This window comes from Carica papaya, chromosome 1 (genome assembly GCF_054855325.1).
Source record: "Carica papaya isolate Zhongbai chromosome 1, ASM5485532v1, whole genome shotgun sequence".
In the NCBI taxonomy this organism is placed as follows: Eukaryota; Viridiplantae; Streptophyta; class Magnoliopsida; order Brassicales; family Caricaceae; genus Carica; species Carica papaya.
In genome coordinates, this window is record NC_142309.1 from 14,495,221 (window position 1) to 14,507,777 (window position 12,557).

General features: G+C 46.0%; 1 non-coding gene and 22 pseudogenes across 1 annotated transcript; all 23 read right to left on the reverse strand.

Annotated features, from left to right (window-relative positions):
• Nucleotides 1–1,183: 1,183 nt before the first annotated feature.
• On the reverse strand, nucleotides 1,184–1,302 carry LOC148269808 (5S ribosomal RNA; annotated as a pseudogene).
• Nucleotides 1,303–1,507: 205 nt separating this feature from the next.
• Nucleotides 1,508–1,626, reverse strand: LOC148269809 (5S ribosomal RNA; annotated as a pseudogene).
• Nucleotides 1,627–2,508: 882 nt separating this feature from the next.
• Nucleotides 2,509–2,627, reverse strand: LOC148269810 (5S ribosomal RNA; annotated as a pseudogene).
• A 559-nt stretch (nucleotides 2,628–3,186) lies between these two features.
• On the reverse strand, nucleotides 3,187–3,305 carry LOC148269811 (5S ribosomal RNA; annotated as a pseudogene).
• A 555-nt stretch (nucleotides 3,306–3,860) lies between these two features.
• LOC148269812 (5S ribosomal RNA) lies at nucleotides 3,861–3,979 on the reverse strand (annotated as a pseudogene).
• A 199-nt stretch (nucleotides 3,980–4,178) lies between these two features.
• LOC148269813 (5S ribosomal RNA) lies at nucleotides 4,179–4,297 on the reverse strand (annotated as a pseudogene).
• A 561-nt stretch (nucleotides 4,298–4,858) lies between these two features.
• Nucleotides 4,859–4,977, reverse strand: LOC148269814 (5S ribosomal RNA; annotated as a pseudogene).
• Nucleotides 4,978–5,536: 559 nt separating this feature from the next.
• Nucleotides 5,537–5,650, reverse strand: LOC148269815 (5S ribosomal RNA; annotated as a pseudogene).
• A 206-nt stretch (nucleotides 5,651–5,856) lies between these two features.
• LOC148269816 (5S ribosomal RNA) lies at nucleotides 5,857–5,975 on the reverse strand (annotated as a pseudogene).
• A 205-nt stretch (nucleotides 5,976–6,180) lies between these two features.
• On the reverse strand, nucleotides 6,181–6,299 carry LOC148269817 (5S ribosomal RNA; annotated as a pseudogene).
• Nucleotides 6,300–6,534: 235 nt separating this feature from the next.
• On the reverse strand, nucleotides 6,535–6,648 carry LOC148269818 (5S ribosomal RNA; annotated as a pseudogene).
• Nucleotides 6,649–6,855: 207 nt separating this feature from the next.
• On the reverse strand, nucleotides 6,856–6,974 carry LOC148269819 (5S ribosomal RNA; annotated as a pseudogene).
• Nucleotides 6,975–7,180: 206 nt separating this feature from the next.
• LOC148269820 (5S ribosomal RNA) lies at nucleotides 7,181–7,299 on the reverse strand (annotated as a pseudogene).
• A 563-nt stretch (nucleotides 7,300–7,862) lies between these two features.
• Nucleotides 7,863–7,981, reverse strand: LOC148269821 (5S ribosomal RNA; annotated as a pseudogene).
• A 562-nt stretch (nucleotides 7,982–8,543) lies between these two features.
• On the reverse strand, nucleotides 8,544–8,662 carry LOC148269822 (5S ribosomal RNA; annotated as a pseudogene).
• A 209-nt stretch (nucleotides 8,663–8,871) lies between these two features.
• Nucleotides 8,872–8,990, reverse strand: LOC148269823 (5S ribosomal RNA; annotated as a pseudogene).
• A 206-nt stretch (nucleotides 8,991–9,196) lies between these two features.
• Nucleotides 9,197–9,315, reverse strand: LOC148269824 (5S ribosomal RNA; annotated as a pseudogene).
• A 205-nt stretch (nucleotides 9,316–9,520) lies between these two features.
• LOC148269825 (5S ribosomal RNA) lies at nucleotides 9,521–9,639 on the reverse strand (annotated as a pseudogene).
• Nucleotides 9,640–9,845: 206 nt separating this feature from the next.
• LOC148269826 (5S ribosomal RNA) lies at nucleotides 9,846–9,964 on the reverse strand. Its single transcript, XR_015816298.1, has one exon. It is a non-coding gene; the product is annotated as a 5S ribosomal RNA (ribosomal RNA).
• Nucleotides 9,965–10,524: 560 nt separating this feature from the next.
• Nucleotides 10,525–10,643, reverse strand: LOC148269827 (5S ribosomal RNA; annotated as a pseudogene).
• A 237-nt stretch (nucleotides 10,644–10,880) lies between these two features.
• Nucleotides 10,881–10,999, reverse strand: LOC148269828 (5S ribosomal RNA; annotated as a pseudogene).
• Nucleotides 11,000–11,204: 205 nt separating this feature from the next.
• On the reverse strand, nucleotides 11,205–11,323 carry LOC148269829 (5S ribosomal RNA; annotated as a pseudogene).
• A 914-nt stretch (nucleotides 11,324–12,237) lies between these two features.
• LOC148269830 (5S ribosomal RNA) lies at nucleotides 12,238–12,356 on the reverse strand (annotated as a pseudogene).
• Between the last annotated feature and the right edge of the window lie 201 nt (nucleotides 12,357–12,557).

Consider the following 12,557-nt stretch of genomic DNA (forward strand, 5'->3'; position numbering starts at 1 on the left):
CATGATCGCTCGTGTTTCATTCTGCGCTGCAAATACATACACTCTTTCTCCTTCGATCCCCCTCCCGTTATTTGTTTCCTTGTGCGTGCACTCTGCATCTCTCCTTTGCGAATGAACCAGCGGTTCATAATTTCATTCGCGTGTAACGTCGAACGACCCATCCGAAAAAAAATGAGTGCAACAGGAGGACTTCCCAGGAGTTCACCCATCCGAGTACTACTCTCGCCCAAGCACACTTAGCTGCGAAGTTTTGATGGGATCTAGTGTATTAGCGCTGGTATGATCGCGCCTGTTTAATTTTGCGTTGCAAATACATACACTCCTTCTCCTTTCTTCCCCCTCCCGTCATTTGTTTCCTTGAGTGTGCGCACTGTATCTCCCTTTCACGTTCAAATATAAAGTAAAATGCCACGGTGTCATGACTCTCATTTGCGAATAAACCTGCGGACCATAATTCAAGTCGCGCGAAACGTTGAAAAAATCATCTGCAAAAAAATGGGTGCAACACGAGGACTTCCCAAAGAAAATGGGTAAAAAACATAAGGAGTTCGTAGGAGGTCACCCATCTTAGTACTGCTCTCGCCAAAGCACCCTTAACTTGCGGAGTTCTGATAGAATCCGTTGCATTAGTGCTGGTATGATTGCTCATGTTTCATTCAGCGCTGCAAATACATACACTCTTTCTCCTTCCATCCCTCCTCCCGTCATTTGTTTCCTTATGCGTGCACTCTGCATCTCTCTTTCTCGTTCTAATATCAAGTAAAATGCCCCGGCACCGTGACTCACATTTGCGTATAAACCAGCGGACCATAGTTCCAGTCGCGCGTAACGTCGAACGACCAATCCAAAAAAAAAAATGGGTGCAACACGAGAACTTCCCAAGAGGTAACCCATGCTTGAACTACTTTCGCCAAAGCACACTTAACTGCGGAGTTTTCAAGGGATCCGATGCATTTGTGCTGGTATGATGGCCACTATTTCATTTCAAGCTGAAAATACATACACTCCTTCTCCTTCCCACCTCCCTCCCATCATTTGTTTCCTTGTGCGTTCACACTTCACCTCTCCTTCTCGTTCTAATATCAATTAAAATGCCCATATGTCTAGACTCACATTTGCGTATAAACTAGCGGACCATAGTTCCAGTCGCGCGTAACGTCGAATGACCCAACTAAAAAAAAAATGGGTGCAACACGAGAACTTCCCAGGAGGTAACCCATCCTTGTACTACTTTCGCCAAAGCACACTTAACTGCAGAGTTCTGATGGGATCCGGTGCATTTGTGCTGGTGTGATCGCCCCTGTTTCATTTCGTGCTGAAAATACATACACTCCTTCTCCTTCCCTCCCCCTCCCATCATTTGTTTCCTTGTGTGTTCACACTGCACCTCTCCTTCTCGTTCTAATATCGATTAAAATGCCCCTGCTTCTTGACTCACATTTGCGTATAAACTAGCGGACCATAGTTCTAGTCACGCGTAACGTCGAACGACTCGTCTGAAAAAAAATTGGTGCGACACGAGGACTTCTCAGGAGGTCACCCATCCGAGTACTACTCTCACCCAAGCACACTTAACTGCAGAGTTCTCATGGGATCCGATGCATTAGTGCTGGTATGATCGCACCTGCATAATTTTGCGCTGCAAATACATACACTCCTCCTTTCTCCCCCCTCGCGTCATTTGTTTTCTGGTGCGTTCACTCTTCACCTCTCCTTCTCGTTCTAATATCAATTAAATTGCCCCTGCATCTTGACTCACATTTGCGTATAAACTAGTGGACCATAGTTCCAGTCGCGCGTAACATCGAACGACCCATCTGAAAAAGAAATGGATGCAACACGAGAACTTCCCAGGAGGTAACCCATCCTTGTACTACTTTCACCAAAGCACACTTAACTGTGGAGTTCTGATGGGATCCAGTGCATTAGGGTTGGTATGATCACACTTGTTTAATTTCACGCTGGAAATACATACACTCCCTCTCCTTTCTTTCCCCTCCCGTTATTTGTTTCCTTGTTCGTGCGCACTACACCTCCCGTTCTCGTTCTAATATCAAGTAAAATCCCACGGCGCCGTGACTCACATTTGCGAATAAACCTGCGGACCATAATTCAAGTCGCGCGTATCGTCGAAAGAATCATATGCAAAAAAATGGGTCCAACACGAGGACTTCCCAATAAAATGGGTGAAATATATGGACTTCGTAGGAGGTCACCCATCCTAGTACTACTCTTGCCCAAGCACCCTTAACTGCCGAGTTCTGATAGAATCTGTTGCATTAGTGCTTGTATGATCGCTCATGTTTCATTCTGCGCTGCAAATACATACACTCTTTCTCCTTCCATCCCCTCTCCCGTCATTTGTTTCCTTGTGCGTGCACCCTGCATCTCTCCTTCTCGTTCTAATAACATGTAAAATGCCCCGGTACCGTGACTCACCTTTGCGAAAGAACCAGCGGTTCATAATTCCTTTCGCACGTAACGTCGAATGACCCATCTGAAAAAAAATGGGTGCAACACAAGGACTTCCCAGGAGGTAACCCAATCGAGTACTACTCTCGCCGAAGCACACTTAACTGTGGAGTTCTAAAGGGATCCGGTGCATTAGTGCTGGTATGATCGCACCTGTTTTATTTCGCGCTGCAAATACATACACTCCTTCTCCTGTCTTCACCCTCCCGTTATTGTTTTCTTGTGCGTGTGCACTACACCTCCCGTTCTCGTTCTAATATCAAGTAAAATCCCACGGCGCCGTGACTCACATTTGCGAATAAACCTGCGGACCATAATTCAAGTCGCGCGTAATGTCGAAAGAATCATCTGCAAAAAAATGGGTCCAACACGAGGACTTCCCAATAAAATGGGTGAAATATATGGACTTCGTAGGAGGTCACCCATCCTAGTACTACTCTTGCCCAAGCACCCTTAACTGCCGAGTTCTGATAGAATCCGTTGCATTAGTGCTGGTATGATCGCTCATGTTTCATTCTGCGCTGCAAATACATACACTCTTTCTCCTTCCATCCCCTCTCCCGTCATTTGTTTCCTTGTGCATGCACCCTGCATCTCTCATTCTCGTTCTAATAACATGTAAAATGTCCCGGTACCGTGACTCACCTTTGCGAAAGAACCAGCGGTTCATAATTCCTTTCACACGTAACGTCGAATGACCCATCTGAAAAAAAATGGGTGCAACACAAGGACTTCCCAGGAGGTAACCCAATCGAGTACTACTCTCGCCGAAGCGCACTTAACTGTGGAGTTCTAAAGGGATCAGGTGCATTAGTGCTGGTATGATCGCACCTGTTTTATTTCACGCTGCAAATACATACACTCCTTCTCCTGTCTTCCGCCTCCCGTCATTTGTTTCCTTGTGCGTGCGCACTGCACCTTCTGTTCTCGTTCTAATATCAAGTAAATTGCCACGGCGCCGTGACTCACATTTGCGAATAATCCTGCGGACCATAATTCAAGTCGCGCGTAACGTCGAAAGAATTATTTACAAGAAAATGGTGAATCACGAGAACTTCCCAAGAAAATGGGTGAAATATAAGGACTTCGCAGGAGGTCACCCATCTAGTACTACTCTCGCCCAAGCACCCTTAACCGTGGAGTTCTAATAGAATCTGTTGTATTAGTTCTGGTATGATCGCTCATGTTTCGCTCTGCGCTGCAAATACATACACTCTTTCTCCTTCCATCCCCCCTCCCGTCATTTGTTTCCTTGTGCGTGCACTTTACATCTCTCCTTCTCGTTCTAATATCAAGTAAAATACCCCGGCACTGTGACTCACCTTTGTGAATGAACCAGCGGTTCATAATTCCATTCGTGCGTAACGTCGAACGACCCATAAAAAAAATGGGTGCAACACGAGGACTTCTAGGGAGGTCTCCCATCCGAGTACTACTTTCGCCCAAGCACACTTAACTGCGTAGTTCTGATGGGATCCGGTGCATTAGTGCTGACATGATCGCACTTGTTTCATTTCGCGTTGCAAATACATACACTCCTTCTCCTTCCATCCCCCCTCCCGTCATTTGTTTCCATATGCGGACATCTCTCCTTCTCAATCTAATATAAAGTAAAATGCCCCGGCATCGTGACTCACCTTTGCGAATAAAGCAGCGGATCATAATTCTATTCGCGCGTAACATCGAACGACCCATCCGAAAAAAAATAGGTGCAACAGGAGGACTTCCCAGGAGGTCACCCATCTGAGTACTACTCTCTCCCAAGAACACTTAACTGCGGAGGTCTTATGGGATCCGGTGCATTAGTGCTGGCATAATCGCAACTGTTTAATTTCGCGCTGCAAATACATACAGTTCTTCTCCTTTCTTCCCCCACCCGTCAATTGTTTTCTTTGTGCGTGCGCACTGCACCTCCAGTTCTCGTTCTAATATCAAGTAAAATGCCACGGCGCCGTGACTCACATTTGCGAATAAACCTGCGGATCATAATTCAAGTCGCGCGTAATGTCGAAAGAATCATCTCCAAAAAAATGGGTGCAACACGAGGACATCCATAGAAAATTGGTGAAATATAAAGACTTCGCAGGAGGTCACCCATCATAGTACTACTCTCGCCCAAGCACGCTTACCTGCGGAGTTCTAATAGAATCCGTTGCATTAGTGCTGGTATGATCTCTTATGTTTCATTCTGCGCTGCAAATACATACACTCTTTCTCCTTCTAACCCCCCTCCCGTCATTTGTTTCCTTCTTCGTGCACTCTGCATCTCTCATTCTCGTTATAATATCAAGTAAAATACCCCGGCACCGTGACTCACCTTTGCAAATGAACCAGCGATTCATAATTCCATTCGCGCGTAACGTCGAACGACTCATCCAAAAAAAAATGGGTGCAACACGAGGACTTCCCAGGAGGTCACCCATCTGAGTACTACTCTCGTCCAAGCACACTTAATTGCGGAGTTTTGATGGGATCCGGTGCATTAGTGCTCATATGATCGCACCTGTTTAAATTCGCGCTGCAAATACATACACTCTTTCTCCTTTCTTCCCCCTCCCATCATTTGTTTGCTTGTGCGTGCACACTGCACCTCCTGTTCTCGTTCAAATATCAAGTAAAATGCCACGACACCGTGACTCACATTTGCCAATAAACCTGCGGACCATAATTTAAGTCGCGCGTAACGTCGAAAGAATCATCTGCAAAAAAATGGGTGCAACACGAGGACTTCCCAAGAAAATGGGTGAAATATAATGACTTCGCAGGAGGTCACCCATCCTAGTACTACTCTCGCCCAAGCACCCTTAACTTGCGGAGTTTTGATAGAATCCATTGCATTAGTTATGGTATGATCTCTCATGTTTCATTCTGCGCTGCAAATACATACACTCTTTCTCCTTCCATTCCCTACAGCCATTTGTTTCCTTGTGCGTGCACCCTGCATCTCTCCTTCTCGTTCGAATATCAAGAAAAATGCCCTGGCACCGTGACTCACCTTTGCGAATGAACCAGCGAATCATAATTCCATTCACGCGTAACGTCGAACGACCCGTCTGAAAAAAAATAGGTGCAACACGAGGACTTCCCAGGAGGTCACCCATCCGAGTACCACTCCCGCCCAAGCACACTTAACTACGGAGTTCAGATCCGGTGCATTAGTGCTGGTATGATCGCACCTGTTTAATTTCGCGCTACAAATACATACACTCCTTCTCCTTTCTTCCCCCTCCCGTCATTTGTTTCATGGTGCGTTCACACTTCACCTCTCCTTCTCGTTCTAATATTAATTAAAATGCCCCTGCGTCCTGACTCATATTTGCGTATAAACCAGCGAAACATAGTTCCAGTCGCGCGTACCGTTGACCGACCCATCTGACAAAAAAATGGGTGCAACACGAGAACTTCCCAAGAGGTAACCCATGCTTGTACTACTTTCGCCAAAGCACACTTAACTGCAGAGTTCTGATAGGATCTGGTGCATTTGTGCTGGTATGATCGCGCCTGTTTCATTTGGTGCTGAAAATACATACACTCCTTCTCCTTCCCTTCCCCCTCCCATCTTTTGTTTCCTTGTGCGTTCACACTGCACCTCTACTTCTTGTTCTAATATTGATTAAAATGCCCCTGCTTCTTGACTCACATTTGCGTACAAACCAGCGGACCATTGCTCCAGCCGTGCGTAACTTCGAATGACCCGTCTGAAAAAAATTTGTTCCACACGATGACTTTCCAGGAGGTCACCCATCCGAGTACTACTCTCACCCAAGCACACTTAACTGCGGAGTTCTGATGGGATCTGGTGCATTAGTGCTGGTATGATCGTACCTGTTTAATTTCGCGCTGCAAATACATACACTCTTTCTCCTTTCTTCCCCCTCCCATCATTTGTTTGCTTGTGCGTGTGCACTGCACCACCCGTTCTCGTTCAAATAACAAGTTAAATGCCACGGCGCCGTGACTCACATTTGCGTATAAACCTGCGGACCATAATTCAAGTCGCGCGTAACGTTGAAAGAATCATCTCCAAAAAAATGGGTGCAACACGAGGACTTCCCAAGAAAATGGGTGAAATATAAGAACTTCGCAGGAGGTCACCCATCCGAGTACCACTCTCGCCCAAGCACACTTAACTGCGGAGTTCAGATCCGGTGCATTAGTGCTGGTATGATCGCACCTGTTTAATTTTGCGCTGCAAATACATACACTCCTTTTCCTTTCTTCCCCCTCCCATCATTTGTTTCCTGGTGCGTTCACACTTCACCTATCCTTCTCGTTCTAATATTAATTAAAATACCCCTGCGTCTTGACACACATTTGTGTATAAACCAGCGGATCATAGTTCCAGTCGTGCGTAACGTCGAACGACCCATCTGAAAAAAAAAATGGGTGCAACAAGAGAACTTCTCAGGAGGTAACCCATTGTTGTACTACTTTCGCCAAAGCACAATTAACTGCGGAGTTTTGATGGGATCCGGTGCATTTGTGCTGGTGTGATCGCACCTGTTTCATTTCGTGCTGAAAATACATACACTCCTTCTCCTTCCCTCCCCCCTCCCATCATTTGTTTCCTTGTGCGTTCACACTGCACCTCTCCTTCTCGTTCTAATATCGATTAAAATGCCCCTCCTTCTTGACTCACATTTACGTATAAACCAGCGGACCATAGCTCCAGTCGCGCGTAACGTCGAACGACCCGTCTGAAAAATAATTGGTGCGACACGAGGACTTCCTAGGAGGTCACCCATCCGTGTTCTACTCTCGCCCAAGCACACTTAACTGCGGAGTTCTGATGGGATCAGGTGCTTTAGTGCTGGTATAATCGCATCAATTTAATTTCGCGCTGCAAATACATACACTCCTTCTCCTTTCTTATCCCCCCCCGTCATTTGTTACCTTGTGCGTGCGCACTGTACCTCCCGTTCTCGTTCAAATATCAAGTAAAATGCCACGGCGCCATGACCCAAATTTGCATATAAACCTGCGGACCATAATTCAAGTCGTGTGTAACGTTGAAAGAATCATCTGCAAAAAAATGGGTGCAACAGGAGGACTTCCCAAGAAAATGGGTGAAATATAAGGACTTCGCAGGAGGTCACCCATCCTAGTACTACTCTCGCCCAAGCACCCTTAACTTGCAGAGTTCTGATAGAATCCGGTGCATTTGTGCTGGTATTATCGCACCTTTTTCATTTGGTGCTGAAAATACATACACTCATTCTCCTTCCATCCCCCCTCTCGTCATTTGTTTCCTTGTGCGTGCACTCTGCATCTCTCCTTCTCGTTTGAATATCAAGTAAAATGCCCCAGCACCGTGACTCACCTTTGCGAATGAACCAGCGATTCATAATTCCATTTGCGCGTAAGGTCGAACGACCCATCCGAAAAAAAAATGGGTGCAACACGAGGACTTCCCAAGAGGTCACCCATCCGAGTACTACTCTCACCCAAGCACACTTAACTCTAAAGTTCTGATGGGATCCGATGCGTTAGTGCTGGTATGATCGCACCTGTTTCATTTTGCGCTGCAAATACATGCATTCCTTCTCCTTTCTTCCCCCTCCTGTAATTTATTTCCTAATGCGCTCACACTTCACCTCTCCATCTCCTTCTAATATCAATTAAAATGTCCTTGAGTCTTAACTCACATTTGCGTATAAACCAGCGGACCATAGTTCTTGTCGCGCGTAACGTCGAACGACCCATCTGAAAAAAAAAATTGGTTCAACACGAGAACTTCCCAAGAAAATAGGTGAAATATAAGGTCTTCGCAGGAGGTCACCCATTCTAGTACTACTCTCGCCCAAGTACGCTTACCTGCGGAGTTCTGATAGAATTCGTTGCATTTGTTCTGGTATGATAGCTCATTTTTCATTATGCGCTGCAAATACATACACTCTTTCTCCTTCCATCCCCTCTTCCGTCATTTGTTTCCTTGTGCGTGCATTCTGCATCTCTCATTCTCGTTCTAATATCAAGTAAAATGCCCCGGCACCGTGACTCACCTTTGCGAATGAACCAGCGGTTCATAATTCCATTCGCGCATAACGTCGAACAACCCATTCGGAAAAAAATGGGTGCAACACGAAAACTTCCCAAGAGGTCACCCTTCCGAGTACTACTCTCGCCCAGGCACACTTAAATGCGGAGTTCTGATGGGATTCGATGCATTAGTGCTGGTATGATCGCACCTGTTTTATTTCTCACTGCAAAGACATACACTCCTTCTCATTTCTTTCCCCTCCCGTCATTTGTTTCCTGGTGCGTTCACACTTCACCTCTCCTTCTCGTTCTAATATCAATTAAAATGCCCTTGCGCCTTGACTCACATTTGCGTATAAACCAGCGGACCATAGTTCCAGTCGCGCGTAATGTCGAACGACCCATCTAACAAAAAAAAACTGGGTGCAACACGAGAACTTCCCAGGAGGTAACCCGTCCTTGTACTACTTTCACGAAAGCACACTTAACTGCGGAGTTCTGATGGGATCCGGTGCATATGTGCTGGTATGATCGCGCCTGTTTAATTTTGTGCCGAAAATACATACACTTCTTCTCCTTCCCTTCCCCCTCCCATCATTTGTTTCCTTGTGCGTTCACACTGCACCTCTCCTTCTCGTTCTAATATCGATTAAAATGCCCTTGCTTCTTGACTCACATTTGCATATAAATAAGCGGACTATAGCTCCAGTCGCGCGTAATGTCGAACGACCCGTCCGAAAAAAAATTAGTGCGACACGAGGACTTCCCAGAAGGTCACCCATCCGAGTACTACTCTCGCCCAAGCACTTTTAACTGCAGAGTTCTAATGGGATCCGGTGCATTAGTGTTAGTATGATCGCACCTGCTTAATTTTGCGCTGCAAATACATACACTCCTTCTCCTTTCTTCCCCCTCCCGTCATTTGTTTCCTTGTGCGTGCGCACTGCACCTCCCGTTCTCATTCTAATATTGATTAAAATGCCACGGCGCCGTGACTCACATTTGCGAATAAACCTGCGGACTATAAATCAAGTCGCGCGTAACATCGAAAGAATCATCTACAAAAAAATTGGTGCAACATGAGGACTTCCTAGGAGGTAACCCATCCTTGTACTACTTTCTCCAAAGCACACTTAACTGCGGAGTTCTGATGGGATCCGGTGCATTTGTGCTGGTACGATCTCACCTATTTCATTTCGTGCTGAAAATACATACACTCCTTCTCGTTCCCTCCCCCCTCCCATTATTTGTTTCCTTGTGCGTTCACAATGCACCTCTCCTTCTTGTTTTAAGATCGATTAAAATGCCCTTGCTTCTTGACTCACCTTTGCGTATAAACCGGCGGACTATAGTTCCAGTCGAGCGTAACGTCGAACGACCCGTCTGACAAAAAATTGGTGCGACACGAGGAATTCCCAAGAGGTCACCCATCTGAGTACTACTCTCGCCCAAGCACACTTAACTGCAGAGTTCTGATGGGATCTGGTGCGTTAGTGCTGGTATGATCGCATCTGTTTAAATTTGCGCCGCAAATACATATACTCCTTCTCCTTTCTTCACACTCCCATCATTTGTTTCCTTGTGCGTGCGCACTGCGCCTCCCGTTCTCGTTCAAATATCAAGTAAAATGCCACGGCACCGTGACTCAAATTTACGAATAAACCTGCAGACCATAATTCAAGTCGCGCGTAACGTCGAAAGAATCATTTGCGAAAAAATGGGTGCAACACGAAGACTTCCCAAGAAAATGGGTGAAATATAAGGACTTCGCAGGAGGTCACCCATCCTAGTACTACTCTCTCCCAAGCACCCTTAACTTGCAGAGTTCTGATAGAATCCAGTGCATTTGTGCTGGTATTATCGCACCTGTTTTATTTGGTGCTGAAAATACATACACTCCTTCTCCGTCCACCCCCCCTCCCATCATTTGTTTCCTTGTGCGTGCACTCTGCATCTGTCCTTCTCGTTCTAATATCAAGTAAAATGCCCCAGCACCGTGACTCACCTTTGCGAATGAACCAACGGTTCATAATTCAATTTGCGCGTAACGTCGAACAACCCATCCGAAAAAAATGGGTGCAACACGAGGACTTCCCAAGAGGTCATCCATCCGAGTACTACTCTCGCCCAAACACACTTAATTGCAAAGTTCTGATGGGATCCGATGCATTAGTGCTGGTATGATCGCACCTGTTTCATTTTTCGCTGCAAATACATGCACTCCTTCTCCTTTCTTCCCTTTCCCGTCATTTGTTTCCTGATGCGTTCACACTTCACCTCTCCTTCTCGTTCTAATATCAATTAAAATGCCCCTGAGTCTTAACTTACATTTGCGTATAAACCAGCGGATCATAGTTCCAGTCGCGCGTAACGTCGAACGACCCATCTGAAAAAAAAAATTGGTGCAACACGAGAACTTCCCAAGAAAATGGGTGAAATATAAGGACTTCACAGGAGGTCACCCATCCTCGTACTACTCTCGCCCTTGCACCCTTAACTGCGGAGTTCTGATCGGATCCGGTGCATTAGTGCTAGTATGATCGCACCTGTTTCATTTCGTGCTGCAAATACATACACTCCTTCTCCTTTGTTCGCCCTCCCATCATTTGTTTCCTGGTGCGTTCACACTTCACCTCTCCTTTTCGTTCTAATATCAAGCAAAATTTCCCGGCACCGTGACTCACCTTTCGGAATGAACCAGCGGTTCATAATTCCATTCGCGCGTAACATCGAACGACCCATCCGGAAAAAAATGGGTACAAAAGGAGGACTTCCCAAGAGGACACCCATCCGAGTACTAATCTCACTCGAGCACACTTAACTGCGGAGTTCTGATAGGATCCGGTGCTTTAGTGCTAGTATAATCAAACCTGTTTAATTTCGCGCTGCAAATACATAAACTCCTTCTCTTTTCTTCCCCCTCCCGTCATTTGTTTCCTTATGCGTTCGCACTGCACCTCCCGTCTCGTTCTAATATCAAGTAAAATGCAACGGCGCCGTGACTCACATTTGCGAATAAACCTGCGGACCATAATTCAAGTCGTGCGTAATGTCAAAAGAATCATCTGTAAAAAAATGGGTGCAACACGAGGACTTCCCAAGAAAATGGGTGAAATATAAGGGCTTCGAAGGAGCTCACCCATCCTAGTACTACTCTCGCCCAAGCACACTTAGCTGCGGAGTTCTAATGGGATCTGGTGCATTAGTGCTGGCATGATCGCAACTGTTTCATTTCACGCTGCAAATACATACACTCCTTCTCATTTCTTCCCCCTCCCTTCATTTGTTTCTTTGTGCGTGCGCACTGCACCTCCCGTTCTCGTTCAAATATCAAGTAAAATGTCACGGCGCCGTGACTCAAATTTGCGAATAAACCTGCGCACCATAATTTAAGTCGCGCGTAACGTCGAAAGAATCATCTGCAAAAAAATAGGTGCAACACGAGGACTTCCCAAGAAAATGGGTGAAATATAAGGACTTCGCAGGAGGTCACCCATCCTAGTACTACTCTCGCCCAAGCACCCTTAACTTGCGGAGTACTGATAGAATCCGGTGCATTTGTGCTGGTATTATCGCACCTATTTCATTTGGTGCTGAAAATACATACACTCCTTCTCCTTCCATCCCCACTCCCGTCCTTTGTTTCCTTGTGCGTGCGCACTGCACCTCCCGTTCTCGTTCAAATATCAAGTAAAATGCCACGGCGCCGTGACTCAAATTTGCGAACAAACCTGCGCACCATAATTTAAGTCACGCGTAACGTCGAAAGAATCATCTGCAAAAAAATAGGTGCAACAAGAGAACTTCTCAGGAGGTAACCCATTGTTGTACTACTTTCGCCAAAGCACAATTAACTGCGGAGTTTTGATGGGATCCGGTGCATTTGTGCTGGTGTGATCGCACCTGTTTCATTTCGTGCTGAAAATACATACACTCCTTCTCCTTCCCTCCCCCCTCCCATCATTTGTTTCCTTGTGCGTTCACACTGCACCTCTCCTTCTCGTTCTAATATCGATTAAAATGCCCCTCCTTCTTGACTCACATTTACGTATAAACCAGCGGACCATAGCTCCAGTCGCGCGTAACGTCGAACGACCCGTCTGAAA